This window comes from the organism of the source record quoted next, unplaced genomic scaffold, assembly GCF_019419815.1.
Source record: "Pyrus x bretschneideri cultivar Hongxiangsu unplaced genomic scaffold, Pyrus_bretschneideri_v1 Contig46, whole genome shotgun sequence".
Classification (NCBI taxonomy): Eukaryota; Viridiplantae; Streptophyta; class Magnoliopsida; order Rosales; family Rosaceae; genus Pyrus; species Pyrus x bretschneideri.
The window spans coordinates 1,382,165-1,394,514 of record NW_025999783.1 but is presented as its reverse complement, the minus strand read 5'-3'; the positions used below and the strand labels follow the sequence as shown (position 1 = coordinate 1,394,514).

At 37.1% G+C, this 12,350-nt stretch overlaps 1 long non-coding RNA gene across 1 annotated transcript; it reads right to left on the bottom strand.

Annotated features, from left to right (window-relative positions):
• Positions 1-605: 605 nt before the first annotated feature.
• On the bottom strand, positions 606-1,431 carry LOC125469861. Its single transcript, XR_007252161.1, has 2 exons — positions 1,295-1,431; positions 606-1,154 (listed from the first exon to the last, which is right to left on the bottom strand). It is a non-coding gene; the product is annotated as an uncharacterized LOC125469861 (long non-coding RNA).
• Positions 1,432-12,350: the final 10,919 nt, after the last annotated feature.

The window sequence follows — 12,350 nt, the reverse complement described above, 5'->3', positions numbered from 1 at the left end:
GGGCCATACATGGGCTGTGGTGTAGATTTGTGGATTTGGCCGTATAATGTTCCTTGACTAGGGTAATATATTTTGTCCATTTAAGCTCGTATTAGGTCTAATACAATTAGTTGTAACCCATTTAACGTATACGGCTTCCTTTGAGGGTTAAGGATTTTATTAGTGAGGCAAGTTCATTTTCATCAAATAGACAGTAGGTTGAATGGCAAAATATTTAAGCAAAGTTAGTTGTATTTTTGTTGAAAACAAATGTATTTCTTTTTTAATATTGCTTTAATACCATTTTGAGGAGACAATAAACAAGATTTCTTTTTCTTATTATTTTTCTTGCACAAATGTATGGTATTAAAGCTTTTAGTATATTTCTTTCTTTACATGACAAATTTCTTGAGCCGCCCCAACGCCCATCATGAATACTTGTACTACCTATTTTCTCAATTTATGAAAAAAAAATGTATTTTAGAAGTTACTTCAAAATTTTGAAATTGCAAGTGGTGGATTGGCTATTTCCCGGATTAAGCTCTCCACCCTTCAGTTTAATTTAGCGTAGTAATTTCATTGGTAAATTGATGATAAAAGAAAAGGTTACTTGAAAATTCAGTCGATACAGTACAACTAGTTAAGTAGACATTTCACAGAAAATTGGCAGCCAACTAGAAAGACCAAAACTCATATCACTAACATTACATGAAAAACAAAGATAAAATTACAAATTAGAGAGAAGCGTCAAGCTAAAGATCTAATCTCGTCTAATTCCTCTCTGTAATTTGAAAAGATAAAAAAGAGATGCATCAACATAGAGGAGAAGCAATATGCCACACTCCAAATATGAAGGTATTACTACTATTACATCAAGGCTAGCTAGCAGCAAGCTTAGTTCTTCATCCCTAGGTAATAGTGTATTTTACCTGTTATGTAAGGGATTAGGACCAGTAGGAACAACCCTTTTGCTATCTGAGGTTGTGTTCTTAGAATGAAAGAAAAAATCATAAAACTGGTGCCCCTTGGACTTGCAGAACTCTCTGAAATTAGCTGCCGCCCCTCCCAACACCCTTCCATTCGCTGATGAGCCCTTCATCCTCTTTCCAACATTGTGATGATCATGATCAAAGGGAGTTAGGAAGAAGCTGGACTTCGAAACCGCATTATTTGATCTGATACAAGCCAAAACCAAGAGCAACAAAATTGCAGTCTCAGCCAGTCTCATTATACAGAAAAATCCAGATAGACCCAGAAGAGAACAAAGAGGACAAATTAATATGAAGGAAAATCCGACAAAACACATAAAAGCGACCTTTGAGAGGGGGCGATCGAGAGGCAAAAGGAATAGGGGGGTTTTGATATTTCGGAGAGCAAAAACACAAACAAAGACAAATAGCTATGCTAATTATGAAAGAAGGGTTAATAGGACATGCATTTACTAAGGGTATCTCAGGATATAAAAAGACTAGTTTGATATATCAACATCTGTAGCTTTGAACAGAATACCTCCTCACCAAACCCTATTAAATGCCTTCAGTAGAATTCAATTCATTGGACATCATTTAACTAATTATGACGAAGTTGAAACAAAACAGAATTTTTCTAATGCGAGTTACATCAGGTGAATATACAGTAATTTGTTAATTACTTTACACCCGAGTTTTGTATTTACTTTTCTCTTCGAATAGTGTAGTTTGATTAAAATATCGTCCAGTTATAAAATAAATCAACACAAAATTTCTTTGAATGAGTTTGAAATTTTCAAAGAGATGTATCAAAAGAGTCAAAGGGCTCAAATGCCAAAATAATTAAAAGCCATACAGCAACATTCATTTGCCTGCTATTTAGCTGCCTAGCTTAAGGCTATATTTTTTTTATTCATACATACTACATACCCTTTTTATTGGATCTCCCAACGCATGCATTCTAAAGCTATTTCAGTGTTTTAGCAGAAACCCTTCTCTCCTCCAGTCTTCAATGGACCTTTTTTTTTTTTTGTTAAATAAATAATATATTAAAAGGGCAAAAGCCCAAAGAGAACAACAACAGAAAGCTGGGCAAAGCACCAGCAAACAAGAGGGATAGCCTAATCCACGCAGGGACGGCAAGAGACAACTTAGAGACCAAGGAGCAACAACATTTCAATTATGGAAGATCCCTATGTTAATGGTGGAAGGCTTAACTTTCGAAGTACACAATCAACACTGAATCATATTGGTGATCAATTGAAGAACTATAGTAGGAGGTTTCCTGCAATTGTTGAAAATGCAGTTATTCTGCTCACACCATATGCAGTAAACAGTGACTGCCAGCGAAAGTTTTCTAACCACCATGGAAAGGGATTTCCCCCGGCATTGGGCCACTACACACTCCACAAAAAAAGGCCATGGAGGGTGGAGCCAGGGAGCCCCACACCTCAACACATGCCGCCAAAGACCTTCACTATAAGGGCACTCAAAGAAAAGGTGAGAGTGAGATTCTAACTCAGAGTCACACAACACACAATTAAGATTGGCACAAGGAGCATATTGACCAATGCAATCAAGCATAGTAAGTTTATTCTTTATGGCTAACCACAACACAAAACTTGCACGTGGAATAGACACACTGTGCCACACAAGGTGGTTCCAAGAAATTTTTGGTGCCACAGGACGGATGCAATTCCACATAGAAGATGAAGTGAAAATATCGTCTTTCCTAGGAGCCCAAAAGAAAGAATCCAAATTCTGAGAAGAGGACATAACGTTGTAGGAATCTAATTGAATGTTACAAAAAGTTTGGTTGGTAGTAAACAGCCAACACCACTCAGAGGCCCTAATCACAGAAGATAGCTTAGAATTTATATGAAGACCAGAGGCCAACACTACCTCGTAGCCCCAAAAGAGAACCATGAGCAAGTAGATCATACCACATAAAAGTAGACGACCCATCTCCCATTAAAATATGAATAAGAGGCTTAATAAGATCCTGAAGCTTTAAAAGTTTCCTCCAATTCCATGAGCAAGTAGACAGCACTTTTAGGCTCCAAAACACTTATCTTGAAGGAAATATGCTTTGACCCATTTAGACCACACATTACCACCTCCATGACTAAACAAAAACCAAATATGGCAAGCCATAAGAGCTAAATTCCAAGAGTGCAAACCTTTAATCCCCAATCCTTCTTCATCTTTGGGGCAACAAACCTCCCTCCAAGACACTTTAGCAAAATAATTCCCCGATACCTTGCCGGAGCAAAGAAATCGGCGAGAAAACTGCTCAATGTCTTTCGTAATCTTTTTGGGCAAGAAAAGGTGAGAAGCCCAATAAATCTGGAGGCCACCTAAGATTGAAATTACCAATTGTAAACAACCAGCAAAAGACAATGATTTATGCTCCTAGCTGCGAATACGATTATCAACTTTCTCAAGTAAAGGTACACAATCTGCATAGGTCAACTTAGAATTGATCAAAGGCACCCCAAGATACTTAAAGGCAAGACACCCCTCTTGAAACCCAAAGCAGCTCACAATTCTAGTCATGACTCTAGTTTTGACTCCAGAAAGAAAAATATTACTCTTCGAAGCATTTGGAGTTAAACCAAAAAGGTGAGAAAAGTAATCCAAAGCCTCTTTTAAAACCCTTGCAAAGAGTAAGTCTCCATGGCAAAAAAACAAGCAAATCATCAACAAAAGCCATATGAGTAAGTCTAATCTTATCACATCTCCAATGGAACCGAAAGTCAGGGGAAGCAACCACTTTAGCATGCATAATTAAGGAAAAGACCTTCATGGCAATAACAAAAAGGTAAGGAGACAGAGTATCCCCTTGTCTATGACCACGCTTCCTAGGAAAAAAACCAACCAGCTCACCATTAACTGCCACAGAGAAATAAGCGCTAGAGATACAACATCAGATCCATTGAACAAACCCTGGATGAAAGTTAAAAGCCAACAAAACACCAAGCAAAAACTTCCAATCCAAAGTATCATAGGCTTTGCGAATATCCACCTTGATCGCACACCTAGGAGTTCCATAATTCAAATGGTAACCACGAAAAAGCTCTTGGACAAAAAGAATATTATCTCCAATACGACAACCTACCACAAAGGCAGATTGTGTATCACTAATGATGGTAGGCAGAACACCTTTGATTCTATTAGCCATAATCTTAGAGATGATTTTATAAAGGGTGTTGCAACAAGAAATAGGCCGAAAATCCCCCATGGAAGAGGGGTTAGGGATTTTAGGCACAAGGGTAATTATAGTGGTGTTGATCTCTTGAAGTAACTAGTTGGAGTTGAAGAATTCCTGGACTGCGAGAATAATTTGATCACCAATTATAGGCCAAGCTTTTTGAAAGAAAAGGGCATTAAAGTCATCCGGGCCTAGGGCTTTATTAGGCTTCCAACTGAAACAAACCTTACGAATTTCTTCACCAAAAACCTCTCTTACCATAGCAGCAGCCATATCAGAAGAAATAGGACTTGTGATAGGGTTACAAGTAGCAAGATTGACTTCAGAAGTCGAACTAGCAAATTCATTGCCAATAAGACTTTGAAAAAACCCCACAGCTTCATCTTTGATCTCCCTTTCAACATAGTAATAGACCCATCACTTTTACAAATAGAGGCAATACGATTTTGGTGAGCCTGCTTCTTGATAGAATTGTAGAAAAAAACGGTGTTCCTATTGCCATTAGCCATCCATTGGACACGAGACTTCTGCTTAACAAAGCTCTCCTCCCTGGCAGGCCTGGCGGGAATCAAGAGACCATAGTTACCTATTCAATGGACTTCTGTCCTCCATGAAAGAGCTATTAAAGTCCCATATGTCAAAAGCTGACACTCAGAGAAAAAGGAAACTATTAATTAATATTTTTTTGGGGTATGCAGATGGATGTTAATTAATAGGGTCAAGAATCATGGACCTGTTTTGATCACATTAACTTGTAAAGCACGTCATTTGCTAATTAGGGTTGCCATTGAACTGGTAAACGATGGAAGTGTCTAGTTTTAGTTACTATTTTTTTGTCTTTTGGGTGAATGGGAAGGAGGTGATATTCAGACAACCTTGTAATTTGGTGCCCTTGTTGGAGCGCCAACAAGACACTGGTCAATTCATTAAATCTATATTTAACTTAGATTAGGAGTCGCCGTTATACTTACTAGTTGATCGTACAAAATCATGAGAGGAAACTAAGTAGTAACACGATTTAATATTCCTTGTCATATATGATTCATTGTGTGGCTCAGCTTAAATATCTATCTCATAGATTTATAGTAAAATACTAGTAAATTTTACCCACATGTTGTTGCATGAGTGAAAATATAACTATAGATTATGTTTTTAACATATAAATATGCAAAGAGTGTTATAAATACTACACATAAAATGGAGCAGATATTTTTACGAAGCTGCCAAAGTTTATATAATTTACAGAAAAGACATTATCAAATGCCTTATCGTTAATATAAAAAAATAGTTATCCTAGTATTCCCCATTTACAGTCATCCTAGTTCTTCATTGGTATAACTACTTGAACAAAAAATATTGCAAAAGAGCACATTGTTTATATACACAAAAAGAATGGGGAATTCATGTCAGGATCAACTATTTACACACGAAAAAATGTGAACCAATACTTGTGTGTTTAGATAACACATGCCAAGATCCTTTAACACATGAGCAAAAGTTTTTTGCTTAAAGCAGTCACCGCAGATAAAAGAGTTTTAATCATTAGAGAAAAAAATTTTAAAAAAAAAAAAAAAAAAGGAAGCTAAAGGGTTAATACACCTGTAATAAAAAAAAGGAAGCTAAAGGGTTAATACACATGTTCAAAGCTACAGATGTTAATACACCTGTAATAAAATTTTGAGATGAATAGATTCATAGCATGGAACAACCAATAATAAACCATAGTTATCTAGTTGTTTTTTGTATGGAGCAAGGTCTGTTTTTGAGCTGGTTCATAACGATTTTCTTTTCAACAATTTGATTGAAACCTGGTCCTGATCCTGTATATTGTTTCAAATATTTCTTCCCCTTCACTGTGTCAAAAATATTCAAGCCATCGAAAAGATAAATTTGGATTAGATTGAATTGAATTTGGGATGCAATTCAAATATTGATATATAGTGCATAACCTTTTTTTTTTTTTTTTTTTCCAGATGGTATAAAAAGGGCTCTTCTAACTGATTCTCTCTTTCTTTTATGTGATTCGCTGGTTGTGTCAACAGGTGTAGTGGAAGACGAAACTGTTGTAAAAGAGATTGTTATTTCTCTGCTCAGAGATTGTGGAGTTGTTGGCTAAATGGTCAGGTCCTCGGAAACGTTGTAGATGAGAAAATCATTCAAGTTCAGTGAATTTCTCCTGCTTCCAAATCGAAGGTGAATTTTTGTTTTTATTTTTTTTAGCCCTATAAGTCTAAGAAACTCACTTGGCAACTGTTTTTGATCAACCGATCTCTGATTGAAAACCAAATCTTTACAGGGTATGTCATAAACTTTTTCTCCCGATCTGCCAATAATTAGAGCATTGATCTTGTACCTTCATTTAAACAATAAATTATTTTCTAACCTTGTATTCCTAAAAAATATACTATGATTTTGTATACTATGGGGTGGAACTTGATGAAGAAGGGTCATAGAGTTGATTCTAGGTGGTGGCACGGTGTGATTTGTTGGAAAAATCACTTGAATGGCATTGGAAAACATGGGTGCGGGCCGAGTCAAGTACAGTTCAAGAGGAACTCAGCGGATTCCTCTCATTCTCATCTTCTCTCCTTTCTTTCATTTCTCACCTCTCCCATTGGTTGATTATCTCCTCGTTCCTCTCCCGATTGGCCTTCACTTCTACCTCCTTTCTCTTCTTTATCTTTCATCTCCACCCCTCATCTTTTCTTTCCTTTAATCTGGGCCACATACGTGGCTTTCCAGATTTCTTTCCTTTATTCGTTAATAACTCCTTCGGTATAACTTCAAATTACGCTCCGTTTGCGCCACGCATTCGTAGCGACGAGTACTACGAGGATATGCCAAGAAAGCGAACCCTATGTGACACGACAAGGCGGTCAACATAAGTCAATGTATTTACCTCGAAGTGCATTTTCATAAATTCACGTTTTAAAATTATAAAAACTATATGTTTTGGAGATGGGTTGTTACATCGAGTCCTGATTCTTTCATCAATTAGTCAAGCCCACATTTAAGGCCAAATCCATCCATAGTATAGGCTTGTAGAGTCTATAAATAGAAGTCTCCAATACAAAGAAAAAGATCCAAAAAGCATTCAAGCACCCAGACGCTGCCAAATCTTAAGCACCCAAATTCCCAAAATAGTTTGAAGAATTCAGAAAGCTCTCTATATTCTTCACCAAACCTTCAAAGAATCATTAAGCACTACTACCCGTGCCAATCCTTCAAATCACCAAGAGCCAAAACCTCGCAGCAACTGTTCATCCGAGATCAAGTCATCATGACCCTTGGATCAACAACCTACACATCTCCACATCTGTCGAAGATTGAATCAAAGGAACCTTGTAAATAGAAATTGTAACCATACATTCAAATTAATACAAATCATTTATTTTGTACACATGTTCACTGGCGGAGCTACACCACAACTACAGTGGGCTATAGCCTAGGGAGGATTTAACAAACTATAGCTATAATAGTTTATATATGAGCTTGTTGTTGCTTATTGTAGGTATAATAGCCCACCCAAATCTTGCCAAAACTAATGGTTAATGTGTTTCTTAATTTATAAATAATACTTCTTCTTTTTTCTCAAATAATACTTTTATTACCTTAAATATTATTTTATTATTTTTAAGCTAAAAGTAAAAATGGTAAATTAATACATAATTAGGATTCTCCTACTCCCCATACTTTTTACCATATTCGTTCAAAACAAAAAAACCCTCTACCCTATTCCACAAAGCTGCATTGCTATCCCAAGAAAAGAAAAACTGTGAATCACCATCAAATTATTTTCTAATGAAATTCAACAGTAGGTATGTTCTTCATCTCTTCATTTAACTTATTTCTTGATTCAATTGTTAGGTTAATTTTGTTTAGTCCTTGAATTTGTCTATTAGGGTTAAAGATTTTGGTAATAATCCATGTTTCTTTGTTCTTGTATCTAATAAAAAGGGCTCAACAACAATATCAATTCTGATAATAACAAAAATTTCAATTCCATTACAGATATCTACAGCACAACTTGAATTGGTATCCTCTAACCTTTTTTTCTTTTGGGTACTTGTTACCAACAAAAGTGATAATATTTGTTCCCTTTCTATTGCTTTTTTGTATGCATGATTTATTTGTGTAAAAATTAGTTGGAAAGTAATTAGTAAACTCATTTGATTAGTACTTCCTGTTCTTACTTTTATGTAGATTATTATATAATTTTATGTAGGCAAAAAAAATATCATATGACTACATGCGAATACTTTTGGAGTAGGATTCTCCTCCCCCCTATTCCCATCCCTTTCTCTCCTCTCCTCTCACATATTACTTTTTGTCTTATTCTCTTTATAAAAAAAAAATTAATATAAGATGTTGACGTGGCTAAACCGTAACCATTCAAATAAGAGGGGAGGGAAGGGGAGAAAGATTAGGAGGGGAGAGAATCCTCCTCCAATAATTTTAGCTAGCCCACCTAAGAAAAAATTTCTGGCTCCACTATTACACGTGTTCTCTTGTTATTTGCTATTGGAAATTCATGCTTACAAATTGGCATGCTCGATGGGACAATCTCTGCCTCTCATCTCTTTCTCCATTCAAAATTCATGCACCGTAAAAAACCAATGGCTTCAAAGAATGAACATGCTTCTCTCGTAACCAAGGGAAAGAGCGTCAGCATTTCTGTTGCAAATGAAGAATCCATTGGCGTCATGACATATAGCAAGGCAAAAACGGTGACCATGCTTCAACATGCCACTTCCATGTTAGTGCAACTAAAGGAGCAAGGGAAGCGTCAGAGGCGTGAGCCCGTCATCAGCCTAACCTCGCTTGGGGCATCAAAGCATGCTTCTGTAACACGCAAGAAGACTTCCTGAAGTGATGAGCGGTGTTCTTTAGCTCTAAAGAATTCAAAAGAGCACTCATTTTCACCAGCTTCAGATGCAGACTCAAGCATGAGCTTGTACCACGGATCCCCAACTAGCAACCATCGCCTTGGAACTTCTTCGTCATGTTGCGACTCATCTCCAATCCAAGCAATGACTTTAATAAAGACTCAAATTTGCACCCGTCCATGCAGACAACAAGAACATGACTTCTTTCACCATGAAGCACAACTTGATCGACATCATCTCATGAGGCAAGATGAATGCAACCCTACACATCACTCCGACGACGTTTCCACCAAAATCACATGAAGGTCATCGTGAGAATCAACCAGCCATCAACTTCGTCTCCCAAGTCAAGGGCTACTGTTGCCATGGTGCATCCAAGTCACATAAAATCCACGCAGAAGACCAAAGAAAAAAGAGAAAAAAAAAAGAAACAAGTTTTCCTTAAGGAAAGTTTTGTTCAGTGCTCGAGACGGCGATAATGTAGCAGCTTTGGTGTTTAGACTTTGCAGCTTTAATAGCCTCTGTGTACTAGGAACTAAAAAAAGAAGTTGATTCCATAGTCTGGGAGGATTGCAATAAAAGACAAACAAAAGTTGCTGACTTCAGTTCTAAAGTTCTCCTCATAATTCCTAATCTAAATTAGGGATGGAATTGCAAAGAGAAGACAAGAGTTTGCTACATGCAAATTCAAGAGGTGGAAGGGTAAAATATGGTTTTCTTTTCCCAGACCACTTGAAGTCTTATTTAGACTTGGAAAATTCAAGTTTTCAAAAAGAAGAAGAAAGAAACTTGTTGCAAAACAAACCTCCCAAATTAAGTGGGAATGCTGCCTATGTGGAGGCAGAAAAATCCACAGCTTGCCAATTTGAACTTGTGTGGTTTCTTTGGGCCACATAAATCAAGTTGGGCCAATGACGAAATACCATGACTGAAGCAAACTGTGGTTCACATTAAAAGGGTATGGAGACAACTTTGAACCACTTAAAAAATTTCATGGATGCGAACCACGTCAAGTTAATGGATCAAATTCATGTTAATTGCTACATTAGCCAAAATGGCATAAAGTAGTTCCAAATCCCAAAAGGCACACAACCGGTCAACTACAACCAAACCCAAATTCAAATTCAAACACTCGTGCTCTTCAGCAAGCTCATGCACCAAAGTAGAAGACCACCCACCACGTGAAGCTCCTCGTGGTCCTGTTTCATTCAAGATCAAGCCTCGACGGCCTTTGAAGAAATGACAAGTCTGATTCAAGATCAAGTGTCCACGACCCTTGGATCAAGTTTGACTCCAAAGAAAAGCAAAGCCAAACCTTTGGAGGAAACCAGAAAGCTCTCTGCGAAAGCAAACACTCATGTTCTTCATAAAACTTGTGGAGAATCAACAAGCACAACAAGCACATGCCGATTCATCCACTACCAAAGCTGAAAATCACCAGCCATGTGAAACTTCTCGTGGTCCCATTTCGTTCAAGACCAAGCCTCAACGACCCTTGAAGAAACTTCCAGCCTGATTCAAGATCAAGCCTTGACGACCTTTGAAGAAACTTCCAGACCAGACCAATTTAAGATCAAGTCTCGACGGCCTTGAATCAACATCTATGTTAAGCGACTTCAAAGCACAATGGTCAAATACATTCACTATGTAGAGGAACTTCAAACCACATCTTCTACACATGACAAGCACATGCATACAACACGCCTTGAAATGAGGGCATTTGTAGACATCAAATTTCGGTTAAATAAATGTTCACCAATGCACTAAAGTTTCGACATGCCAGGGCATACGTGGCATGCACCATATGTATCATAAATTGTACACGTGGATGTGACTCATCAAAATCAAACGAGTCATCAAGAAGGACATGTGTCAATACTTGGCAGAAATGAATTATTTGATTTTAATTTAATTAAATCAAATGTTAATTGATGGAGTCAAATCACGAACTGGCCTACAAATTGAGTCCTGGTGTTTTTGTCAATTAACAAGCCAACAATCAAGGACAAATCCATCTATAGTTAAGGCTTGGAGAGTCCATAAATAGAAGGCTCCAAGACAAAGAAAAAGATCCAAAAGTCATTCAAGCACCCCAAACGTTGCCAAGGCTCAAGCACCCAAATTCCCAAAACACTTTGAAGAATTTAGAAATCTTTGTGCATTCTTCACCAAACCTTCGAAGAATCATCAAGCACTACTACCTGTGCCGATCCTTCAAATTGCCAAGAGCCAAAATCTCGCGGCAACTGTTCATCCGAGATCAAGTCATCGCGACCCTTGGATCAACAATCTACACATCTCTACTTCTGTCGGAGATTGTAGCCATACATTCAAATTAATACAAATCATTTATTTTTTACATGTGTTCTCTTGTTATTTGCTACAAAAAATCCGTGCTTACAGTATCTATTAGTCTTTTGCAATTGTATTGGTGGTGACAATAGTTGTAGTGGAGCAGTGACATCAATGATAGTGTTTAGAATGGTGGGTGATTGCCATTTAAAACTGGTGGTAGTGACGGTAGCGGTGGGGAAGCTACTGTGGAGGTAGTGCAATGAGGGCGATGTCACTGCTAAAGGTGGTGATATGCGTGGTTGTGTTTTGTTTTGTTTACAATTCTCACTCATAAAGTTAGACTTGACATTCGTGTCATATTTTCTGTGTTCGTGTCATTTTCGTGAATACCCAATATTTTAATGAGTCATGTCGCATAACAGCCGTTAATATAAACGGGTAATATGACCCGATTTGAAATCGACCCGTTAATATTATCAAGTAATATAACCCGACCTGTTACCCGTGAAAGAAATATATTTTAAATCGATAAATAATGAAAATTTATAAAATGAAATTTGGTTAGTAGAGTAAAGCATAGATTACAATTGATAGTTAAATTTAAATCTAAGGTTTATGGGTTAAGATGTCGAATTTCGGAGTTGACCCCTTCACGAAAGTTGTAAAGTTTGTCATTACGTGTTTTTCTTACATTTTTCACTCCTACAATAATTATTATTTATTTTGCACTCAAATAAATTCATGAGATTTGGAAGATTTTAAAAATTTAAACGACCATGCAACTATCGTTTAACTAGATGATGCAATCACGAGCGTTTATTTATGTTTTCACATTTTTTAGTTAGGGATATACTCTATAAAGAAGAACGTCTCTGCTCACAAGAGACATGTTCACTTGATAACTAGACTATCACTAGTATTGAACATAAGGTCTGAGTGAGTAGAAGATCTTCTGGTAGTTTTCTCTTTGGTGCATTCGTCTCACACTTCATGGCTTCCTCAAGTACGTGT